The sequence below is a fragment of the Neofelis nebulosa genome, chromosome 9 (genome assembly GCF_028018385.1).
Source record: "Neofelis nebulosa isolate mNeoNeb1 chromosome 9, mNeoNeb1.pri, whole genome shotgun sequence".
NCBI classification, from domain to species: domain Eukaryota; kingdom Metazoa; phylum Chordata; class Mammalia; order Carnivora; family Felidae; genus Neofelis; species Neofelis nebulosa.
In genome coordinates, this window is record NC_080790.1 from 61,539,001 (window position 1) to 61,565,200 (window position 26,200).

The 26,200-nt window shown below is 40.4% G+C and overlaps 1 long non-coding RNA gene across 2 annotated transcripts; it reads left to right on the forward strand.

Annotated features, from left to right (window-relative positions):
- Window positions 1–70: 70 nt before the first annotated feature.
- LOC131485051 (uncharacterized) lies at window positions 71–13,931 on the forward strand. 2 transcript variants are annotated; one of them, XR_009248599.1, is made up of 3 exons: window positions 71–524; window positions 9,031–9,152; window positions 13,730–13,931. It is a non-coding gene; the product is annotated as an uncharacterized LOC131485051 (long non-coding RNA). The 2 variants fall into 2 exon arrangements; XR_009248600.1 differs by lacking the exon at window positions 71–524 and adding an exon at window positions 8,852–8,946.
- The last annotated feature ends 12,269 nt before the right edge of the window (window positions 13,932–26,200 follow it).

Consider the following 26,200-nt stretch of genomic DNA (forward strand, 5'->3'; position numbering starts at 1 on the left):
CAAGCCCAGCTCCCCATTCTTTTCTCTTCAATGACATCATAGAATCATGGAACCGTTCAGTTAGCAGGACCAGAGTGCCAGCCCAACCCTGCCCATCACCGGAGTCAGGAGAACTACGAAACTCTCCTCTGGGCTGCTATCTGTCCTCTCCTCTCAGAGGGCTGGGGTGGAGGCCATGTGGCACCACCCTGACTACTCTTTGCACAAGGATTTTCTTTCTGCTCTCTGAACACCAGCTTTCCTTTCTCAACCCGAGCCTGTTTCTCTTATGCTTCTTTCACAGACAATGAATAATCAGTCCACTTCCTTCTTATAAAATCCCTCTCTAGAGTAATCTACTTACCTCCTAATGGGTGCTTTCCAGGCTAAATAGCCTATATCTTTCTAATCTCACATCCCTGGACCTACTTTCTGGACAAATAAGCAAACTGGCACCTCTAGTAGCTATGGCTGAGGAAGCAGGAGCAGAGCAAGATGATCAGAGTCATGATGATCCTGCCCCCAACCTCACTTCAGGAGAGTGAGTGATGCCCACAATGGAGCAGAGCTAGGGTTTTCTGAAAAGCAAAGGAAGGTACAAAGGAATATGGCAGGTACTGCCAACCACATCTAAAAGAGTCAGAAAATGAGCTCTTGGGGGTCTCTGGGCGGTAGTAACACTGGCTCTCCTTCAGAAGGGCGAGGACTACGGCTTTTTTATCACTGGATACTCCACCAAATCAGAATCTGCAAAGCCTACAAATGTTGAATGGATGGGTCTGTGCGGCAGGTGTGGTATGTATGTATGTGGTGTGCGTGTAAGTACAAGTAGAGCTTGTTGGAGGGTTCAGGCCAACCCTGATTTCTAGAACATGGGGACATCTAGGCCACTCCTGGCAGAGTCAGAATTCACAGATGCTTCCTGCAGCAAGGCTCCCAGATAAAGACTCAGAGCCCATATCACTCTCCTTCCTCTACACTGCTGCCAGACTGAAACTTTAAGAGCCCAAATCTTCCCATGTCTCATGTACACACAAAGGATTTTCCTGGGAGATGGGACTATTTTTGATCTACTGTTAGTTACACACATTTAGACTTATGTAAAAACCCATCAAACTGTATCCTTAAGACTAGTGTGCCTTGTGTCATCTACTGTGTGGATACCACATGGCATAGAAAGTAAAAAGGGGACCCATTCCTACACTGGGCTTGAGTGTGTGTGGTGCCATGAGCAGTGCTGGACCAGAGGGGACTGATGCTAGTTGGTCCTGCCTCCAAGACTTTGTACCAGATATAGTCTGAGACCAGAGACCTTTAGCAACAAGTAAGGGCTAGTAAGACTATCATAAGCATTTTCCTTCATTGAATGTAACTTGGAAATCGATGTTAAATTTATATATATAGTTAACATAATTCTGAAAAGTGTAAGGTTATCCAACTTTGTCCATAAATCACATTTTTAAGTACACTGGACTAGAAGTTTCTGATGTCATGATACTAGAAGATGGATTCCAGAACCTAACCCAGGGCACCTTGCACATGGGTGTGTGCTCAAAAATTACACATGGTGGGAAATTACTACCAATTCTACAGAAATTTAAAAATATTCTAAGAGAGTATTATGAAAATTGTATGCTGACAAATTGAATAATCCAGATGAAATGGAAAAATTCCTAGAAAAACAATCAGACAGAATTGTGAAGATATAGAAAATCTGAATAGAAATATAATAATGAGACTGAATCAATAATCAAAACCTTTGAACAAAGAAAAGCCCTGAACCAGATGGCTTCACTGGAGAATTCTATTAAACATTTAAAGAAGAACTAACCAATCTCTTTCAAACTCTTCCAAACAATTGAAGAAAAGGGAATACTTCCTAACTCATTGCATGAGGCCAGCATTATCCTGATACCAAAGCCAAAGACAATACAAAAAAAGAAACCTAAAGACTGATCTCCCTTATGAACACTGAAGCAGAAATCCTCAACAAAGTACTAGCAAACTGAATTTAGCAGCATATTGAAAGGATTATGCCACAACATAGTGGAATTTATTCCTGGAATGCAAGGATGACTTAACAGAAAAATCAATGTAATATACCACATTAACAGAATGAAGGGGAGAAAAATACATGATCATCTCAATTGATTCAGGAAAGGCATCTGACATAATTTAACATCCTTTTCATGATGAAAAACACTAAACAATTTAGGAATAGAGCCTACTCCAACATAATAGAGCCCATATATAGGAACCCCTATATATAGGAACCCATATATAGGAACAGCTAACATCATACTCAGTGGTGAGAAAGTATTTACAAATCACATATCTGATAATGGATTAATATCCACAATAAATAAAGAACTCCTACAACTCAACAATAACAAAAAAACCCAATTCAAAAATGGGCAAAGGACTTGAATAGACATTTCTCCAAAGAAGATATGCAAATGGACAATAAGCACATGAAAAGATGCTCAACATCACTAATCATTAAGGAACAAATCAAAATTGCAATGAAATAACCACTACACCCATTAGTAAAGCTATTACTTAAAAAAAAGAAAAGAAAAAAAATAACAAGTGTTAGTAAGAATGTGGAGAAGTTGGAACCCTTGTGAATTGTTGGTGGGAATGTGAAAGGTACAGTCACCATGGGAAAAAATATGGCACTTCCTCAGAAAATTAAATATAGAGTTCCATATGATCCAGCAACTTCACTTCTGGGTATATTCACGAGAGAAGGAAAGCAGGGACTGGAACAGATATATTTGTACACCCATGTTCACAGCAGCATTATTCATAATAGCCAAGCAAGGGCGGGGGGGGGGGCAGAGAGAGATAGAGAGAGAGAAAGAATCCCAAGCAGGCTCCACATCATCAGCACAGAGCCCAACTTGGGGCTTGAACTCACAAACCATGAAATCATGACCTGAGCCAAAACCCACTGAGCCACCCAGGTGCCCCCCACCCCGGGAGACTTTTTGACCTTGTGATTCCAACCCAGGGAAGAAGAGGACATTCCATCTCACCTCAGAAGAGCAAGTTTCCCCCAGGGTGTGTACAGACCAAGCCTTTTGCACATTACATTGGTCCCACCCCTGTGACAACCCAGCACCCTTAACAAGAAGTAGGAACCATTATCAAGAGGCAAATAGGGGACTTCCTTTGGTGTTTTATTTTGGAAGCTTGAGCTGGAAAGGATGAGAGCACTATCTCTTTCTGGGGATGCTGCTGTGGGAGGTGAAGCCAAGCCCACCTCTGCTGTCTGTCTAACTGGAACACGATTGGTTTTTCAATTGATTTTGTTCAGCCAGTAAGCTTTTTGCTTTTATCTCTTTTAAAAGACACAATTTGCTCTAATCATTTGTACTGTTATTGTTATTTACATATTTTATTTTAATCTATTTTAGTTTTTACTTGCTTTCCTCAACCTCTGTACTCATAGCCTTTGATCTAAACATTTTCTGATAAAACATTAGGAATTTTCTAGGGCAGAGCTTCACTATCTGTAGCAAAGAAGCAGGTTTCAATTTTTTTTCTCCCAATCCACTGAGGACCAATACTTGTGCAAAACAGAATTATTAGAGTGATCATATGTTTGGATGTTACAGCAATGTAAAATAGTTATTAAAAGTTTCTAGGTATTTACTTTCAATTTCTGTATTGTGTTGCAGACCAGTGGCAATTTAAGGACAAATACCTACCCAGAGATTACACCTGGATTAACACCGATTGAACAACGATTTGTTTAAAAAATTTTTTTTCAATGTTTATTTATTTTTGACAGACAAAGACAGAGTGCGGCAGGGGAGGTGTAGAGAGAGACGGAGACACAGAGTCCGAGGCAGGCTCCAGGCTCTGAGCTGTCAGCACAGAGCCCAACGCGGGGCTTGAACCCACGGACAGCAAGCTCATGACCTGAGCCAAAATCAGACACTTAACTGACTGAGAGACCCAGGCATCCCAGTAACTGTTTTAAATAACATTTGTGTTGGGGCACCTGGGTGGTTCAGTCGGTGAAGAGGCCAACTTCAGCTCAGGTCATGATCTTGTAGTTCATGAGTTTGAGCCCTACGTCAGGCTCTGTGCTGACAGCTCAGAGTCTGGAGCCTGCTTCATATTCTGTGTCTCCCTCTCCCTCTGCTTCTTGCCTGCTCACACTGTCTCCGTCTCTCAAAAATAAATAAACATTAATAAATAAATAAATTTGTTTTTTGCAGAAAATTTGGAAAATGCCAAAAAAAAAAGGAAAATAAAATCTGATGTAATTCCAACATCTAGAAGTAAAAACTATTGAAATATACTGACATTTTGTATTACATATACTGACGGTTGTACAGCCCCGTTCAGTATAATTTTAGAATATTTTTATCATCCCCAAACGAAGCCCCTTACCCATTAGCAGTCAGACCCCAGTCTCTGGCAACCACTAACTATTGCCTTTTTTTTCTTTTTAAGATTTTATTTTTAAGTAATCTCTACACCCAACATGGGGCTCAAATTCACAACCCCGAGATCAAGACTCTCATGCTCCACCGACTGAGCCAGCACATGGCCCCCTGATCTATTTCATTTCTATTGATTTGCCTATTCTCAATATTCAAAATAAATGGAATCATACAATATGTGGCCTTTTGTGTCTGGCCTCTTTCAGCTTAGCATAATGTTTTCAAGATTCATCCATGTTGCAGCATTAACAGTACGCCATTCCTTTTCATTGCCAAATAACATATTTTATAAATATATCAAATTTTGTTTTATCCATTATCAGTTGATAAACATTTGGGTTGTTTCTACTGTAGCTATTGTGAATAATGCTGCTCTGAACATTCATGTGTATGTTTTTACAGAGACATAAGTTTTCATTTCTTTTGGATATATATGAAAGTATATATATATGACTCAGGATTACTGAGTCATATGGTTAAGTCTATGTTTAACATTTTGAGGAAACACATATGTATTTTAATAACTTAAAAAAATTAGAATCACTATATATGTACTTTGTTAAACTTACCATTTTTATTATAAACATTTCCCCAATGTCTTCTGATAATCTTCAAAATGATGATTTTTTTTTAGGGGCACCAGGGTGGCTCAGTCGGTTAGTGTCTGACTTTTGATTTCTGCTCAGGTCAGAATCTCACAGGTTCATGAGTTCCAGCCCTGCAAAGGGCTCTGGGCTAACAGTGCAGAGCCTGCTTGGGATTCTCTCTCTCTCCTTCTCTCTCTGCTCCTCCCCCACTTGTGCTCGCTCCCTCTCTCTCAAAATAAATAAATAAACTAACAAAATTTTTTAAAAAGATGATTTTTTTAAATACATACACATTTCCCCAATTTGTAAAAGCGTTACAATTATTTTCTTATTACTGGACATCTTATTGCCTTTATAAATAGCATAAATGGTCACATTTATACATAAATATGTAGATTAAACTCTGATATTAAAATATTAACTTTTTATTTGCAAAAGTTTATTGGCTTCTGGCTCTTTATATCTCATCCATTTGTTTCACTGTTTTTGGGCTCCAAATATCTTATGTTTTGATTTATTACTTTTAACTTCTATTTATTCCCTTTTTTTTTTAATACCTTATTTCTAATTTCTTGGGTTTAGTCTTCTATTAATCTTAGTTGAGGCAAAAGCAATTTCTGCTTTAGGTTTATAAAACTGTTAAAAAAACACTTTGATTTTGGGGGGTGGGTGTGCTCAGCCAGTTAAGCGCCCAGCTCTTGATTTTGGCTCAGGTCATGATCTCACAGTGAACCCCGCACTGGGCTCTGTGCTGTCAGCACAGAGACAGCACAGAGCCTGCTTGGGATTTTCCCTCTTCCTCTCTCTCTGCTCCTCCCCTTGCTTGCACTCTCTCTCAAAATAAATGGATGAACATTAAAAAAAAAAAACGCTTTGATTTTTTAAAACAATTTGTCTTATTAACTTGTAAAAGGGGAATCATAATCAGCTGAAGAGCCCAACAGTCTTGTTTCTTTGTTTGTTTCCTTTGGGGAGGCGAAAATGTCAGAACAAAACATGCCTTGGTGATGTGACTTAAATTTTAAGAAACATGTTTTGGGGCGCCTGGGTGGTGCAGTCAGTTAAGTGTCAGACTCTTGATTTTGGCTCAGGTCATGACCTTTTGGTCATGAGATGGAGCCCTGCTGAGCGTGGAGCCTGCTTGAAAATCTCTCTCTCTGTCCCTTTCCCTCACTCATGTGGGCTCTCTTTCTGAAAAGAAAAAAAGAAAGAAACACCTTTCAGAAAAAAAGAACTATTTCTTATAAAAGCATTTTTCCCCTGATTCTAAGCAATTGTCTTAGGCCTAGAAGTTAAAGTTTCTCTTGCAGATATCAAGTCTTTCTGATCACAAGAGCCTTTACTACTCTGTTTGAATGAAAAGAAACCCCAGAATCACAACTCTGCCATTTGAGCGATTTAATTTTAGTAGGAACTTACTTAAATTTGATTAATAACTTTTAATTTTTCTGTTACCTTTTCAAGCTCAAAGCAAAAATGTTCACGGCGCATCACTGATAAGCCAATGCTCAGAGAGATGTTCTCCTCTCTGTATAAAATTCTGGTCGGTATTGGGCAAAAACATACTAGTTTCAGTAGCCTTTTTAAGGAACATTTTTAGAGGGGCACCTGGGTGGCTCAGTTGCTTAAGTGTCCAACTTCAGCTCAGGTCATGATCTCATGGTCCATGAGTTTGAGCCCTGTGTCGGGTTCTGTGCTGACAGCTCAGAGCCTGGAGCCTGCTTCAGATTCTGTGTCTCCCTCTCTCTCTCTGCCCCTCTCCCACTTGCGCTCTCTTTCTCTCTCTCTCAAAAATAAATAAAACATTAAAAAAAGTTAAAGAACATTTTTAGATTTGCAGAAAATTTGAGAAGATAGTACAGAGAGTTCTCCTATACCTCACACCCAGTTGATAATTAACACATTACCTTAGTATGGTACATTGGTTATTATTAATGAAGCAGTATCAATACATTATTATGAACTAAAGTCCATAGTTAATTCAGATTTCCTTAGTTTTTCATACTTTTTATCTAATGTCTTTTTCTAGTCCAGGATTCTATGCAGGATATTTCATTACAATCAGTTGTCTTGTTTCCTTTGACTCTTCTTGGTTGTGAGTTTCTCAGACTTTTGATGACCTTAACAGTTTTTAGGAGCACTAATCAGGTATGCTGTATATCTTTTAGGATGACCCGCTACTGGAATTTGAGAGACACATTTTTTTTATTCCACATTTTCTTTAAAGTAAAGGAACACACATATTTAAAATTTTTAATTCCACATCTTCTACCTTTCCACTATTGATTTACTCAAACGCTTTAAACCATCTTCCTCCTCTTTTTCTTCACCTATGTTTTTCCTTTATTTACAGTGATGTTTGGTAATGTTTGATAAGCAGCATAGCCAGTCTACAGTGGTAGCTATAAGAAGAAAGCCCACTCTACAAACAAGGGGTTGATAGCATCCCTATCTTACACATTCCAACCCATCTCTACACACTGCCATTCTACCCCTAGTCTTTAAAGCACAGCTTTCTGAAACCTCACTCTGGGGGAATTGGAAGCCTCCACTTTGTACAGACCCCAAAACAGATTCACCCTCAAATCCTAGATCTCTAATCTAAAAATGGGAGAAGTTTCATGGTTTAAAATTCATGGTCTTCAAAAGACTGAATCATTGGATCTGGGGCAAACTAGGACAGTACGACCTTTGCTAAAATGCCCTTAGGCTTACTTTGTGGAGATCAAGTTGGTGTTGGACTTTGTGATGGTTTTACTTCTTTGATACCCCTTCTATCTCCTTGAGTGTGAATGAGACTTAGTGAATCACTTCTAGCAAATGAAATGTAGCAGAAGCGAGGACCTGTGAGCTCTGAGAGTAGGTGATAAAATGCATTATGACTTCCTCTTTGCCTCTTCTCTTGGATCACCTCCTTTGGGGAAAGCCAGCTGCCATGTTGTGGGGACAGTGAAGCAGCCTATGGATGGGGCCATGTAATGAGGAACTGAATCTTCCTTCCAATCATTAGCAAGGGAAAAAGCTTCTTGCCAATATTCCTATGAGTAGCCTTAGAAACTGATCTTCCTTCAACTGAGCCTTCAGATTACTGTAGACTAACATCTTGACTGCAACCTCCAGAGAGACAGAATCACCAAGTTAAACCATTCCTGAAATCCTGACTCACAGAAACTATGAGATAATGTTTATATGAAGCTGCTACATTTGGGATCATTTGTTATGCAGCAATAGCCTGTGTTGTTTATATTTTTTATTTCCTGTATACTATGATGTTTTGATACCTTGAAAACCTTCCTGGCTGGGGAGACTACCTATCCTGAGGCTAGCCAATTCTTAGAGACAGCAAAGGGCTCAGCTGGGAGCATGTCTTTCATTTGCAAGCTAACCAATCCAGAGCCATACCTCGCCTTGATCATCCCAGGGCCGGGCACTAAGCAACAAGAAACCATCCCTATAGCTTAGAGCCCATAGAAACTGTTCAGATTAGGGGCGCCTGAGTGGCTCAGTTGGTTAAGTGTCTGACTCTTGATTTCAGCTTAGGTGATGATCTCATGGTTTCATGGGTTGGAGCCCTGCATCAGGCTCTGTGCTGACCATGCGAGGAGCCTGCTTGGGGTTCTCAGTCTCTCTCTCTCTCTGCCCCCCTGCCCTGCCTGTGCTCTCCATCTAAATAAATATAAATATAAATATAAATATAAATATAAATATAAATATAAATATATATATATATATATATATATATATATATATATATATATATATATAAGAAATTGTTCAGATTAGCCAATGCTAAGCTGTTTACTCTGCCCTGCCTTGTTTTTCCTACAGAAACTTTGGTAAAGTCTGTGGCCTCAGCTCTCCCCTCACTCTTGTCCCTTTTGCCTCTTAACGGACACTGGCGCTTTCCCGTGTGGCCCTGCATGGTGTGCTCTGTCTCCTGAGTCTCCAGGACTTGTGAGTATAATAAACATTGTTTTCCTGAGCCTTTCCTGTCTTTTCTTCTGTAGCCACACCTGACTGACTTCACATAATAGAACCCAGAACATAGCTTTGGTGATGGGATATGTGGAGGGAGGACCAACAAGACTCTGTAGCAAGTAGTGATCTGTCTCCAAGTGGATCTGTCCAGGTGGGTCCATTTTCTCTCTCAACATCACAAGATGATCCTTTCAATATGTGACTCACCATGGGTTTCATTTATTGTAAAGATCACTAAGGTACCTTTAAGAATTAGGGTTCTTATGAATGGGGGTTTATGTATTAAAGTTGGCTGTGCTTTTCTTGGAGGTGCTCTTAATATGTTCAGAAAACCAAGACCTCTCTAGAACCTAAAAGAAAAAAAAAGCCTGATGTACCTCCATCCCAAGAGTCTTACATCTCCTGAGGCCCAGAACTTAGGTCAAAGGAATGTGGCTAAGTTTTAGTTTTTTCACTCTTGGCAGAACTAAGAGCTATCCCAAAAGGACAACCTAATCTACCCTTAACACCTGCCCCTAAGGAATGCCCATGCCTTGCTATAGCATTCTTCCTGGGATCCATAGCAGGACCCAGTACTGTGCAACCTGACCATATCTCCTACTTAGTGTCAGGAAAGCACATCACCTCCAACTCTGGCCCAAGAGGGACTGGACTCTAAGCCACTCATCCAGTGACCTAAATCTGCCTTCATGAAAATTACCCTTGAGACCCTTCTTTTGGGCTGTCCCATTGGAAAGCCCAACCACTTGGCCCATAAAGTCCACAGGCCCCTATTTCCAGGAATCAGTTGCACATGCTCTACTTTGGACCAGTGCAGCCTCACACGGGCTAAGATAAATGGAAGGACTAAAGGTTTCATTTCTTTTTTTCTTTCTTTTTTTTTTTTTTTAGTTCTGGAGACATCTTTCATAGGCAACTCAAGCAGCTGTGGACTTGGGCTTTGGCACATACAGCGGTCTGTGGGAAGCATTACTATAGTACCCAGGACTGTGGAAACCATGACAGGAGGCATGCATTATGGCCCTGAGACATCCACCCTCCTACCTGTTGGTTACATTACTTGCTACCCCAGAGAAAACCGCACTCCCTCCCACAAAGAACCTTGTTCTTCATTAATACAGATCCAGGTGCCATACTGAGAGTTGGAGAAGAGACATGTTTGTTCTACACAGTGGTGTCCAATAAATCAGGGTGTTGTGGATACACTTTGTATCTGAAGCAATGCTTTCAAGTGATACCTTGTTCTTGAAGCTCGTCTGTGCTCCTGTTAGTCCCAGGAGGTTAGGGGACTGAAAAGAGTAAGAAAGACTGTGGGGGGCTTCTAAAAAATCACTGAGGAAATATATAGTAATTATAAGAAAATACATATTTTAAAAAGGTAAATAATTTGCCCTTTATTCCAGCATCCAGAAATAGCCACTGCTAACAAAAGTATCCTTCCTAATTTCTTACACATATGCAACTAGAAGACAACAGTGCTTACCTGCCCAGAGGCTCACCCTCACCAGAGGATGAGTTTGTCAACTGCTGGCTTTCTTACAGAGAAGTTGGTAGGAGAGGAAGCCCTGCAAAAGAGAGGCTGCATGGTTCAGGCTCATGAGTATGGTTCTGGGAATTATCAGGCTGTGATTCCCTGCTTTTCTACTGATTACCTGTGTGACCTTGGAGAAGTTACTTAACCTCTCTGTGTTTCACTGTCCTCACATCAAGGATGGAGATAATATCTGTACCCAAAGGATTGTTGTGAGATTTAAATGCACTAATATAGATGTGGTTGGAAAGGCATCTGGTACACGGAAAGTGGTCGACAATTTTGTTATTGCTATTGCTATTAAGAATGTAACCTAGTTTAATAGGGTAAAAGAAGATGGTAATTTCACAACACCTGCTGGTTCTCTGAGCAGCTGAGAGTGACAGGCTCATTGTCTGTGAAGGCTTTATTTCTTACCCACACATGGGCATCTTGGTGTGTGTGTGTGTGTGTGTGTGTGTGTGTGTGTGTGTGTGGAAAATGTGCACTGGGAAGGATCAAAGATGGAGTGCTTTCTTTGAGAGGAGGAAGTAAAAGGTAGATTTTAAGACAAGAAAGCAAGATTAGCATCCCTGTAGAAGGGTTCTTTTCTTTCCTTTTCCTTGGCCTTTGGGAACCATCATATTTAGTATCCAATTTGAGGATCCTCCACCATATTGTAATTCCCTCTAGTTACCCCCAAGCCTTCAGTAAACCCTTTACACAGAGCTGGTAGGGCACTTGGTCTGGACAGGAAAGGGTTTGGGTTCCTATCCTCCCTCCATTCCCTATTGCTTCTGCCATGCTGGAGGGAGAGGCAGGGAAGCCAATACACCAAGAATAACTTTTGCCAGTGTTTGAATTCTATTCCCTTAGTAAGTATTCAGATGATAAATACTCTCTTCCTTCTTTGTGTGTTTCAAGAGAAATACATTGCTAAACCCTTCTTTCAGAAATTATATCCCTCCCTCTCTTTTCTCTCCTCCACTTTAACGTGGCCAGTCAGCAACTCTCATCCTCTCAAGTATAAAACTCCCCAAAAATGATTTCTTGAGAAAACATTTATTTTTATTTATTATTTTTTAGAGAGAGGGTGTGAGTTGGGGAGAGGGGCAGAGGTAGAGAGAGAGGGAATCTTAAGCAGACTCTAAACTCAGCACGGAGCCCGACCAGGGCTTGATCCTATGATCCTGGGATCATGACTTGAGCTGAAATCAAGAGTCAGACACTTGGGGCACCTGGGTGGCTCAGTCAGTTAACTGTGGGACTTCAGTTCAGGTCATGATCTCATGGTTCCGAGTTTGAGCCCTGCATCGGGCTCTGTGCTGACTGCGTAGAGCCCCCTTAGGGTCCTCTGTTTCTTTCTCTCTTTCTCTCTCTCTCTCTCTCTCTCTCTCTCTCTCTCTCTCTCTCTCTGTCCCTCTCCCACATGTGCTCTTTCTCTCAAAAAGAAATAAACATTAAAAAAAAAAAAAGAGTTGAACACTCAACCAAGCCACCCAGGCACCACCTCTACCCCTGATAATGATAATGATTTCTAATCTCTTTACCCTTATTATTTCCAAGGTTAGTTGTTTCTTAAATGGCATTTTGTTTGTCTTAAAATGCAAATAACCTCAGCTAAATTTTGAAAGCAAAGATTTGCATCCCCTACTTTTCTTACTGTGGTAGATTATGTATATGCACGCCACTCCTCCCGCCAAGAGGGAAGTCATTTCTCTTGTCCTTGAATCTGAGTCAGCAAGTGACTTGCTTTGGCCAATAGAATATAACAGAAGAAATGCTGTGTCAATTCTGGCCTGGCCCTTTAGAGGCCTGTCAGCCTCTTCGTCCTCTCTCTTGGAACCCTGAAGCACCAGGGAAGAAGCCTTACCTTGCAGCTAGAGAGGCCCAGCTCCCACGAGGCACTGAACATGTGAATAAGGCCATCTTGGAAATTCCAGCCCAAGTAAGTGATCCTAGTTGTCTTAGTCTGTTTGGGATGCTTTAACAGAAATATCGTAGCTTATAAACAACAAACACTTATTTCTCATAGTTCTGGAAGTCCAAGATCATGGTGCTGGCAGATTTAATGGCTGGTGAAGGCCCTCTTCCTGGTTTAGAGACAGCTATCTTTTTGCTATGTCCTCATATGATAGAAGCAGGGAGAAAGAGCCCTCCTGGGCTTCTTTTATAAGGACACTAATCCTATTCATGAGGGCTCTGACCTTTTCATCTAATCACCCACAGGTCCCACCTCCTAATAGCATACCACAGGTGTTAGTATTTCAACATGAATTTTGGACGGCCACAAACATACAGACTACAGTACCAGCCTATGCCAAGTGGGACAGAACAACCACTTACCTGATTTAAGACAACCCATAGGGTCATAAAAGGTAATTACCAAACCCAGCTTCTTAACATATCAGAATTACAGGCTTTCTTCTATATCTGAATATATGCAAATCCCCTTTAAGATTTGCCTTTGGGGGCGCCTGGGTGGCTCAGTCGGTTGAGCGTCCGACTTCGGCTCAGGTCACGATCTCGCGGTCCTCGAGTTTGGGCCTGCGACGGGCTCTGGGCTGATGGCTCAGAGCCTGGAGCTTGCTTCCGATTCTGTGTCTCCCTCTCTCTCTGCCCCTCCCCCGTTCATGCTGTGTCTCTCTCTGTCTCGAAAGTAAATAAACGTTAAAAAAAAAAAAAAAAAAAAAAAAGATTTGCCTTTGGAGGGGCACCTGGGTGGCTCAGCTGGTTAAGTGACCGACTCTTGATTTTGGCTCAGGTCATAACCTCAAATCTAGTCCCTCATCAGGCTCCTCACTGAGTGTGAAACCTGCCTGGGATTCTCTCTCTCTCCCTTTCTCTCTGCCCCTCCCCTGCTCATGCTCTCTCTCTCTCAAAATAAATTCAAAAAAAAAAAAAAAAAAAAAGAAAGAAAAGAAGGGAACTCATGGTATTTGTTCAGATAAACAAAGGAAAGTATGACAGTGAAGATTTGTAAATGGATCATGTTTGTTCACGAGGGTAATACACTAAGAATAATTTTAAAATTTTTAACTAAATATGTGAGAAGAGATTTTTGTTTTGGTTTGGTTTTGGTTTTGGCTTACAGATGGGCTGATTTCCTTATCTTTATAATTTATCGCATTCACAGTGGCTGTTTCTAGTGGGTGGGGCCAACCCACCCACTAGAAATTCTGCTATACTTATTCATTTCACTCTCACTTCTTCCTCAGTACCCCTTTTGCTATGGGCCCTTCAAGTTCACTGGATCATTGTCAGTAAGAGGGAGAGGACTCTTTAGAAGACTGATACCGATTTGCTCTCGGGCATACATCCTCCAAAGATGTCTACAACTAAATATTGGCATTTTGACCAAGACAAGTCCTATCTGAGAAGGAATCATTTCTCACAGAGAATAAAAGACGTTGTAAGTAACATTGCTCTATTGCAGCTGATTTTGTTTATTATGAACAAATAGGGTAAATTCAGTCACAACTTGCAGGGTATCCATAGTCAGACCAGGTAAGACACAGAATATTTCCTATAATTAACATATGCATAATAGTTTGACATTTGAATACACTGTCTTTTGTAGAATATTTGAGCTTTCAATGTTTAGGACTTTTAATAAACATTATTTAAAGTAATTATGTCAGTTTTTCAATAATTGTTCCATATGTCATATTTCAGGATTGTCAGAAAAAAGAGGAAAAAGGTTGGGAAACAAACACTAGACACCTGTGTGACAAAAAGCAGGCTAGATCAATTTGGAGATAGGATTCTACTAGGTAAACAATTTAAAAAATAATATATTCACACAGCTCAAAAACTTTTAAAGATGAAAAAGTTTTATGGCAAAAACGTCTCCTGACCTGCCCTGCCCTACCTCTCCTCAGACCACTGATATTAGTTTTTTTGTGTTTTCTTACAGAAAGTCTTTATTCATATAAGCAACACAGATATATATCCTTACTTTGGTATTCCTTTTTAAAAAACTTTTTATTGGGGTGCCTGGGTGGTTCAGTTGGTTGGGCATCCAACTTTGGCTCAAGTCATGATCTCACAGTTTATGGGTTTGAGCCCCACATCAGGCTTTGTGCTGACAGCGAAAAGCCTGCTTCAGATTCTCTGTCTCCCTCTCTCTTCCCCTCCCCGCCCCCAATTAAACATTAAAACCTTTTTGTTGAAGCATAACTTATATATAGTAAGTTCTGGCTACAGGAATATTAGCAATACTCCCCTAAACCCTCCTACTCCCTCTACTCCCTCCTAATTAGTATCTGTCAAAGATGACATTATTCTGACCTCTATCACTATAAATTAGCTTTGCCTATCTGTTAGTCCCATATAAGTGGAATAATACAGTATGTACTTTTTTTGTGGATGGCTTCTTTTGCTCAGTGTTACATCTGAAGTTCATCCATGTTGTTGTAATATGGCAATATCTTGTTCTTTTTTTTCTTTGATATGTTTATTCCATTATATGATTATACTGAAAGTCATTTGAGTTGTTTCCAGTTTGTGGCTATTATAAATAGTGCTGCTATGGACATTTTTATACGTATCTGTTGATGGATATAGCACTCACTTACATCGGCTATACAGAATGGTTCAGACAAGTCGCAGGTAGATCTCCAAAGTGGTTGTATCAGTTTATACTCCCACAAGCAATGTATGAAACCCTCTTGCTCCCTACCTACAGCAACCCTTAAAAGGTCCACCCTTTTAAACAACGTGAAACAAAACTTCCTTATTCATCTTGGGAGGGTGCTAGGGAGCCAACTCATTATCTTTAAAACTAGTAAATAAAGGTGGGGCGCCTGGGTGGCTCAGTGGGTGAAGTATCCGATTTTGGCTGAGGTTATGATCTCATGGTTCGTGAGTTCAAGCCCTACACTGGGCTCTGCACAGTGCAGAGTCTGCAGAACTGCTTCAGATCCTCTGTCTCCCTCTCTCTTTCTGCCCCTCCTCTGCTTTCTCTCTCTCGAAAATAAACAACAAAAGCTAATAAATAAAGGGGAGAAATCAGACCCTTTTCTTTTTTTCTCTTATAATCGCTACCTCGGATTAATGGAACTGAGAGATTTCTTCTCACAAAGGAGTTTCCTATAAGAAATAGAGAATTTGACTAATATCATTTTTCAGGTTCTGATGCATCAACGGATATTGCTGTCAACATCCCACAAAAAAGAGCCAGATACCAAATGTCTCATGGTGGAATTACACATCAACACTTAGAAAGCAGTCTTAGTCCAGCCCCTGGAAAAATCTCAATTGAACAAGTCTCTAGATCTAACCACCAGTTTACAGGAAACACAAGGGTCAGAGAAACATGTGAAACTACATGGTAGAGGCAATCATCTAAATGCAGGCTGTGGAGAAAGTGTAAGAAAATAACCTGGTTTTATCAACAGGAAGAAATAAAGGAAAAACATTTTTTGAGAGAGAGAGAGAGAGAGGCAGAGGGAGAGAGAGAATCTCAAGCAGACTCCACACCAAGCAAGGGGCTCAACCCCACAAACCTTGATCACTACCTGAGCCAAAATCAAGAGTCAGGTGCTCAACCAACTGAGTCATCCAGGTGCCCCTAGAAATAAAGGAACAATTTTTTAATGTTTATTTATTTTTGAGAGAGAAAGAGAAAGTACATGAGCATGGGAGGGGCAGAGAGAGGGGGACAGAGGATCTGAAGAGGGCTCCATGCTGACAGCAAAGAGCCTGATGCAGGGCTCAAACTCATGAACTGTGAGATTAGAACCTGAGCCAAAGTTGGATGCTCAACCGACTGAGCCACCCAGGCTCCCCAATAAAGGAAAATTTTAAATGATGTAAAGGGAGACCATGGATCAAAAGAGATTTAAGATAATTATCAAACAAGTACAACACGTGAACTTCATTTATGTCATGATTCAAACTAAAAAAAAAAAAGAAATTGTAAGGCATTTAGACAAGTGTGAACACTAATTAGACATTTATTTAATATCAAGGAAATGTTAAAACGTTCTTTAGGTGTGATAAAGTATTGTAGTTATGTTTGAAAACAATTCTTATATTTTAGGGAAATACACAGGAATATTTACAGATTAAATTAAAACTGGGCTGGTTAAAAAAATTTTTTTAACATTAATTTATTTTTGTGAGAGAGAGCAAGTGAGCAAGGGAGGAGCAGAGAGAGAACGAGGCACAGAATCTGAAGCAGGCTCCAGGTTCTGGGCTGTTAGCGCAAAGCCCGATGTGGGGCTGAAACCCACAAACTGTGAGATCATGACCAGAGCCAAAGTCAGACATGTTTAACCGAGTCTCCTAGGCGCCAAAACCTGGGATGGTTTTAAAAATAATCTGTGTGGAGGAAATGGAAGGTTTGGATGAAATATGATTATCCATATGCTGATAATTGTTGAATCTGGGTGATTCAGACATTAGTATCATTTTTTTCTCTCTGCTTTTGTGTATACTTGAAATTGTACATAATAAAGCTTTTAAAATACCTAAAAAATTGTCCTTACGGTATTCTCTGCAATAGCAAATATTTGGAAACAAACTAAATGTCCACAATATGAGAACAGCCAAAATAAACAGTGTATATTGAAATAATATAACGGGGTATCGTGAAATAAAACAGAGTGTAGTTCTCAAATTTTTGATCTTAGGAACTACACTATTAAAAGTTATTGAAGACCCCAACAGCTTTGTTTATGTTGGTTATAGTTATTAATATTTGCTGTATTGTATATTAAAGCTGACAAATTAAAAAAATTAACGTTTATTTATTTTTGAGAGAGAGACAGAGAGACAGAGAGTGAACAGGGGAGTGGCAGAGAGAGAGGGAGACACAGAATCCAAAGCAGTCTCCAGGCTCTGAGCCGTCAGCACAGAGCCTGATGTGGGGCTTGAACCCATGGACCACAAGATCATGACCTGAGCCGAAGTCGGACGCTCAACACAATGAGCCACCCAGGTGCCCCAAAGCTGACAAATTTTTAAATGTGTACTAATCATTTATTTTTTTATGTTTGTTTGTTTGTTTGTTTGTTTTGAGAGAGAGAGAGGGAGGGAGGGAGCAAAGGAGGGACAGAGAGAGGGAGAGAGAGAGAATCCCAAGCAAGCTCTGCACTGTCAGCACAGAGCCCAATGTGGTGCTCGAACTCACAAACCATGAGATCATGACCTAAGCCTAAACTAAAAGTCAAACGCTTAACCAACTGAGCCATCCAGGCACCCCAACATGTGACTAATCATTTAAAAGTACAAATAATACAGGGTGCTTGGGTGGCTTAGTTTGTTAAGCGTCCGACTTCGGCTCAGGTCATGACCTTGTGATTTAGGAGTTTGAGCCCCGAGTCGCACTCTGTGCTGACATCTCAGAGCCTGGAGCCTGCTTCAGATTGTGTCTCCTTCTCTCTCTGCCCTTCTCCTATTCACGTTCTGTCTCTCTCTGTCTCTCTCTCTCAAAAATAAACATTTAGAAAATAATAAAAAATTTAAAAAATACAAATAATAAACCCATAAAAAGTTACTAAGTAGAATGAGACATATGTTTTGCATGTATAGGATGCTTTCAAAGGCAATATAAAATGGGAATTAAAAATAGCTTAAAAAAAACAAGAGATTTCTCACCTCACATGACAACATGGCTCCTAGGTTGCTTAATTCCAGAGTCTGGTGACATCATCAAGGGTCAAGGTTCTATCTTTCCACTCTGCCAGCTCTGTGCATCAGCAAGCCTCCTTGTGGTTATGAAAAGACTACCACTGCTCTAGACATCACACAAATGTCACAGGCAGAAAAATGGGACCATCTGGGGTTAGACATAAACATCAAAGAGTGTGGCTTTTGTTTCATGTAAAACACCACAGGCCAAGTTATAGGTTTGACAGTAAGAATGATGTCACTCTCTTCCTAACATTTCCCTTGACTACTAGAAAGGATACCAGCAATTCCACTCAATGCCTCAGGCTAGTAAATATTATCCAAGTGGAATATTAGGATAATAAACAAGAAGAATCCTCAGAATTAGGGAATAGACCGATTATTTTCTTTATTTATTGCATACTTTTGCATTTATACCAACATTTCCATCTATAGCTTCCATTTTACCAAAGGTTATAAGTTACACTACCAACTTGGAAAGGCTACCACTTGTTGCCAGGTGTTTTATATATATTTGGCTCCTTTGATCCTCACAACAATCCTATGAGTTAGGGATTATTATAATCCCCACTTTTCAGATGAAGAAACTGAGGTACGAAGAGATTTTGTGACTTACCCAGCTCCTATGCACCATATGTGTGAAGCTAGGATTCAAATCACAGTAGTCTGGCTCTAGAGTCTTTGCTTTCAACTATATGCTTACCTTTACATGGTTTTAGAAAATATGCTCAAGTACATGAGTTGAAAAATTAAGCTAATTGATAGAAGAATAGAGTTTATCATTTTTAAAACAATAGAAGAAAATAATCAAACAACTCAGTATACAAAAGGGGGGAAGTGAATCTTTTCTCTCTGGCTGATAATTAACCACTGTCATAAGTGATAGAGCAATTATCTGGAACAGGAAGTTCACAACCTTTGACCTTCAAAGGGTCATAGATGTCCTCCACCCTGGAAGGGCAACAGGACCTAAGACATTAATTCTGCAAAAACTAACAAATATGTGTAAAACCACAGATGTCATCTGTGTCTTTAGATTCAGATCCATTTTGGCCTGGCTTTGGCATAACCTATTATTTGGCCTATGTTAAAAGAAAAAGACCTCAAGCAAATAGCAAAAGTATTATAAGACTAGATGAAGGAAGTCAGGGAATATAAAAACCAACCCTGGAGCTATCAACAAAGAAGGATTAAGGATACTGCCATGCCTTGATTTGTAGACATTGTGCAGATGTTTCACTAGAGGATTAATAAACTAGATAACAACTTACCTAAAGGGGAGTGGATGCAATGGTGAGAAAGGAAGAAGAAGGACAACAAATGCTAAAATGTACCCAACTACTCCAAAACTGAACTCTTGTCTTACTTAAAAGCATGTCTTGCCCCTGAGCTCAGACCTTCATGATCCACTCAGTCCCCAAGACAGAAATCTATAAGTCAGCACAGACTCCTTTCTCTCTCCTCATCTAATCAGTGATCAACCCAGCAGCTGCCTGACATCTTAATCTTTTTCCAAACTATTCTTCCTTTCTATCTCTACCACCCAGGGCAGCCAGGATGCCATCACCCTGCCTAAGCTATTGCAGGAGCTGACTGACTGGCCTTGCTTCTGAATTTGTTCCTCTTCAACTCACCACTTACCAACCCATCGAAGTTATCTTGGTCAAATACAATTCTGGTAACGCCATTCTTGGCCTAAATTCAGTGGCTCCCCATCACCTACTAAGTAAGCCTTCCAGTTCTAGTCTCTGCGTTTGAGTATCCTTTCTCTGGTTCTGTTTCCCATCGTTTCCCATCGCACTGCTTAGCATTCCCTACACTGTTGCACTGCCCTCTTACTGCATGTCTTTCTGGGCTCTGGTCACTCCAGCCTGAACTCCCAGTCATACCTCATTGTTCATCTCATATTCCCCAAGAAGCCTTCCCTGCCACCCCCCCTCAACGCCCCCAGTGCTCTGCACTGCTTATCACATTGTACTAAAATCATTTCTTTTCCTGTCTGCAGTACCCACTACACTGAGTTCTCTGAGTCCATTGAAGGGGTTGAAGCTTATCTACTTTTGTATATATAGTCCAAGTCTGGCATCCTTTTGAAAAATATTTCCTGAGGACCTACTATGTGGCAGGCACTGCTCCATGGGCTGGGATACAGTGGTGAACAAGGCAGATAAGACACCTGCATTTCATGCCACTGACCGTCTATTTCTGAGAGAAACACAGGAGGCACATTCCGTGGAATGAACTGGATTCTATAGGTGCAAAGAGAAAGTGGCTTTCTTCTTTCCTATCAATCCCAAATAAACTCTGCCCATGCCTCTTGAATAGTAAGTGGATAAGTAAATGGATCTTTCTCTGTTTTGACTTTAATCCTAGCCCAATGAACTGATGAGATCTCCAAACTTCTTTTGATTTAAGACCTCTCCCTTTCTGAAGCTGGGGTCTGCCACATGCTTGACCAGTGAATCACTTTTTCCATTCCAAACCCCTCGATCACTCTGCACTTCACATTGGGTGCCTTTAGAATGGCTGCAGCAATTTTTAAATCTCAGGAAGCTGAACTGGGGATATATTCAGGTAAATTCAAAAGGATACATTTGTATAGCTTCCAGTTACTTCCATGTATGGTGAAATTATTGCTAGCTGTCCTGATATAGGAATGGCTTCCAGAATATTCCTCCCTGCTACTCACAGGGCTGACTCGTCTGGTATCATGAAACAAAGGTGCAAGGCTAGAGGCAGATAACAATATGAAAGTGTCCTAGAGTAGCTGGTGCTGGAAAATTTTTAACAATGAAACAGAAACAGGCTTGAAATGTACTGGGCTAGATGCTAGTCTATGGGAAAGCTGTCTAATATTTGACACTTAACACTGTAAGCAGAGTACTCAGTACTCATTGGTCAGAAAGAAGTTCTCTCTTTGTCAGGAATGTATAGAGTCAATGTCGTATGACATGGAGATTGAAGAGTATGCAGCCAAAACACATAGTAAAAAGTATTACAGAGATGTGTCAGGCAGTTCATTTTGAGAAAATATGATCCGTGTCTCTCTCTCTCTGCCCCCTCCCCCACTTGTGCTTTCTCAAAAATAAAAAAATATTTTAAAAGTTTAAAAGAAAAAAAATTCTTTTCTTTCTGGATTTGTGATGTTTGTGGTATCTGTCAGCTTCTTAAATTATATAAATTGTTTATTTTCTCACCTTAAGTAAATATTTACTTTCATACTTCATTTTATTCATAATTGAAATATTCTTTAAAATTTTTTTTAATGTTTATTTATTTTTGAGAGAGAGACAGACAGAGACAGAGCATGAGTGGGAGAGGGGCAGAGAGAGAGGGAGACACAGAATCGGAAGCAGGCACCAGGCTCTGAGCTGTCAGCACAGAGCCCTATTCAGGGCTTGAACCCATGAACAGTGAGATCATGACCGGAGCTGAAGTCGGACATTTAACCAACTAAGCCACCTAGGCGTCCCAAATATTCTTCTTTTTAAACAAGTCCCAAATGTAGTATAGTTTTAGGTCCCACACAACCTAAATCCACCCCTGTGCAGGATATGTAATCAAAAGCTCTCTAAGAAGTCTTCTTCAAAGAGAGGTTAGCACTTCCTTCCCCACCCTCATAAGAGAGGCAGTGCTTACTGGTAACTGTCTCCTTGGAAATCCTCCCTCCAGAACCACCACGCCAAACTCTTTTATAGGTTACAGGCAGCCGATTGCTGATGCAGGAAGAGCCAGCTTCTCCATACCTTCCTTGTGTGGGGGGTCCTAGGAGTACTGTCACCTCTTATAGCATGCTTGGCCTTTGGAGTCTCTGCTGAAACTCCAAGTCAGAACCCTTTTCTAACATCGTATACTGTAAGTAAGCCAATAAACACGAATTTCAAATCTTGGGTAATACTGTAAAGAAAACAAAATGATAGAGATTAAGGATGGAGCCTGCTTTCTCTCCCAGGGTCTAAATGAGGAGGACCCACTACCAGAAGATATGGAAACAGAGAAATGAGCAAGCGCACAGCCCCTGAGCAGAAGCTGAGCTGGGCATATTACAGGGCCCCAGAGAAGCACATCTAGACTGTAATAATCAAGGGGATAAGTAGTCTGAGCTGGAGAAAAAGTCTGGTAGAAGCTAGATCCTATAGGACTTAATAAGTCCACAGCGGTTTATTTTATTCTAAGTAATGGGAACTCATCAGGTAGTTTTATAGGGATTGTGATGTGCTCAGAGTTTTAGGGTTTTTTAAAAAGATCATTCTGATTGCATGGGAAGCAGACTGTAATCAGGAAAGAGAAAAAGCAAAAGGAGACTGGAAGCTACTGAGAGGTAATGACCTGGACTCGGTTGGCAGTCCCTGTGGTGATCACTCAGGTAAAGAGTGTAACAGTCCTTCATCCAGATCTGGCTGTTCTCACAGTTGACGTCAGTCAAGCCTTCAGACAACATCACAGACCTTAGGCTGATGCCTTGACTGCAGCCTTGTGAGAGACTATTTAGCAGAGGACCCAGTTAAGCTGGGCCCAGAATCCAGCTCCCAGCTGATACTGATGCTCTTGGCCTGAGGACCACACTCTGACAAGGAAGAAGGAAGTCGAAAAGAGCGAGATCTTCTGAAGAAGGGCTGAAATAGTAAAAGAAAAAAAAAGCGCACCGCGTCTGTGGTTTAAGAGCATTTCAGCCACTGCACATGCTGCTGTTCATCTTCCTGGTGCAATCACAACCAGAATAAATAAAACAAATGTTTGTGTACATGTTTCTTTGTCTGTTCCAGAAGTTGCTAATGATTTGTAAGTATCCTGAATAAAGAAGATCGTTGGGATAGGAAGTCAATAAAATTGGGCATATTCTCTTAAAAATTTACTTAGGGTTGGAAAATTTAAATTTTCTATAAAGTTCTTTTTACTGGGGTGCCTGGGTGGCTCAGTTGGTTAAGCGTCCAACTCTCGATTTTTGGCTCAAGTCATGATCTCAGAGTTCGTGGGATCAAGCCCTGTGTCGGGCTCTGCGCTGACAGCTTCGAGCCTGCGTGGTATTCTCTCTGCCACTCCCCTGCTCACACACACATGCATACACATGCATGCTCTCTCTCTCTCTCTCTCTCTCTCTCAAAATAAATAGATAGATTAATAAATAAAAAATAAAGTTCTTTATTACTGATGATTTCAGTTATCACCACAGATTTGCATTCCTTCATCTTAGGTATCTGTTTTTAAATACCGTTACTGAATTTAAGAACTTGGAAGAAAACAGAGTCAGAGTCACTGTTTCTCCCCTTAGAATGCTGTATTATATAAGCCAGCCAATCAGATCTTCCAAGCACGTGGCAGGATAAAGAAAAATAAGTGTATATGTACATAAAAAATGTACAAAATTGTTCATAGCATTGCAACTCTATCCATGATAGTCAAAAACTGGGGAAGGGGGAACACATCTAACAACTGAAAAATAAATAAAGTGAAATATTTACACAGTGGAATACTATGCAGTAATAAAAAAAGGATGCATTACAATATACAGAGCAACACAAATTTTTAAAAATTTTGTTGAATGAAAGGAGCCAGACAAAAAGATATACTGTATGATTCCATTCATATGAAGTTCAAGAACAGGTAAAATAGCAGTGAGAATAGGAAAGACCTCTAAGAAGAAGGGTATTGAATGAAAAGGTCACATGAAACTTTCTAGGGTGATAGAAATGCTTTATATCTAGATCTCTATGGATGGATGTATACAAATGTAAAATTCATTGAGTTGTATGCTTAAGATTTGTGTGCTTTAGTTTACCTAAAATTTTTAAATTAAAAAAAAAAAGGAGATAATAGAAGAAATGAATTAGGATTACTGGGAAGAGCTGGAGATATAAATTTGAGATTTTTCTGGACAGGAAATATTTTAATGCCAGGGGTCTGCATGAAATCAATTAGGAAGAGAATTTAGATAGAGGAGAGACCCCAGGATTAAGTTCTAGGGAACCAGAGGTTGGGAAAGAAAACAGGTCAGCAGAATAGACTGAGGTCAAGAATGGGAGAAGAGGAAGAGCAGAAGAATAAGGTCTCAGAGAAAATGCCTTAAGAATGGAAGGGTCAGGGAGCCCCTGGGTGGCTCAGTTGTTTACGTGTCTGACATAGGTTCAGGTCATGATCTCATGGTTGTGAGTTTGAGCCCTATGTCAGGCTCTATGCTGACAGCACAGAGCCTGCTTGGGATTTTCTCTCTCTCCCTTTCTTTCTCTGCCCCTCCTCTGCTCACGCACTCTCAAAAATAAATAAATAAAACTTAAAAAAAAAAGAACATAAAACTAAATATCTTTCTTTCTTTAAAGAAGTCTCAAAACATTCTTATGGCTTTAAAAAAATTTTTTTTTAATGTTCATTTATTTATTTTGAGAGAGGGAGCTAGAGCGTGAGCCGGGGAGGGGCAGAGCGAGAGGGAGACACAGAATCCAAAGTAAACTCCAGGCTCTGAGCTGTCAGCACAGAGCCCGATGGGCTCGAACTCATGAACCGTGAGATCATGACCTGGCCAACTGAGCCACCCAGGTGCCCCTCTTATGGCTTTTTTTTAAGTTCTAAAATAAAGTTCTGCATAATAGGCAATTTGGACTGATTTTTCTAGAGGACAACTGGAAAAGCTAGATAAAATATTTTAAAAATAGCTGTTTGAAAGCATAGGAGAGTAAATAAAGCCATGAAGAATTACACGCCAAGATCCAGGAGCAAACAGAAAGTGGAAATCCAAGTAGCTGAGCCCAGTATTTGGGGCCTGCCAATCTTCTAGTATCAGATGTTTCGCTGGGTCGAAGAACAGAGCTTTGAACCGACTCAAGAGGCCAGGGGAATATGAATTCAGGGCAAATCCCCAGCCTTTGCATTGGGACTTGAAAGGTCATACTCTAGGAATAGGGTCAAATAGGCGCTAAAGCCCAATTCTGAATTATCTCAGTTTCTGAATGGATTAAGATGCTCTGAGATTGATGGTGTTGCTAGCCATCTGTCAGAAGCAAACATGCATTCTCTCTGGAGGAAAAATATCATTATTTTACGGTTCAAATTATCTCTATAATTTTTCATGATGACCACATTAAAAAAATCTGGGCATACAGGGAAACAAGTTGATAAATTCAAAAATCGAGAAGAAAAACACCGGACTCAAAAAAGAATCAGCTAATGTAATTAACAGTAAGGTTTTTTTTTTAATTTTTTTTAACATTTATTCATTTTTGAAAGGCAGAGAGAGACAGAGAGCGAACGGGGGAAGGGGCAGAGAGAGAGGGAGACACAGAATCTGAAGCAGGCTCCAGGCTCTGAGCTGTCAGCCCAAAGCCCGACGCGGGGCTCAAACTCACGGACCGCGAGATCACGACCTGAGCCCACGACCTGAGCCGAAGTCGGATACTTAACGACTGAGCCACCCAGGCACCCCAAGAAACAGGTTTTAAAATAACAATGCTTTCTGTTTTTGACAGAGAAAGCACACGTGGGGGTCGCACGTGCACGCATGGGGGAGGAGCACAGAGAAAGGGAGAGAGAAAATCCTAAGCAGGTTCCATGCCCAGAGCAGAGCCCCATGGCAGGCTCTCTCCCACGACCAAGAGATTATCACGTGAGCCAAAATCAAGAGTCAAAGGCTTAACTGACTGAGCCACCCAGGTGGCCACCCATACAATTCTTAATATGTTTAAGAGTAAAAGACAGCTTTGGCAAAGCACTGAAAACTATAATAAAGAAATAAATGGAAATTCTAGAACTGAAAAATACAATATAAGAAATTAAGAACTCAATACATAGGTTTAACAGCAGATTGGTTAAACAGGATGAGAGAAGAAAAGTACTATCCATTAAAAAAATTGATAATTGAACCACATTAAAATTAAGACCTATGGGGGTGCCTGGCTGGCTCAGTTGGAAGAGCTTGATTTCAGGGTCATGAGTTCAAGCCCCACGTTAGATGTAGGGGTTACTTAAATAGAAACTTAAAAAAAAATTAAGACTTTATGTTGTTCAAAACATATCATGAAAGTAAAAAGGCAAGCCAAAAAGTGTTCATACACAAAAGATAT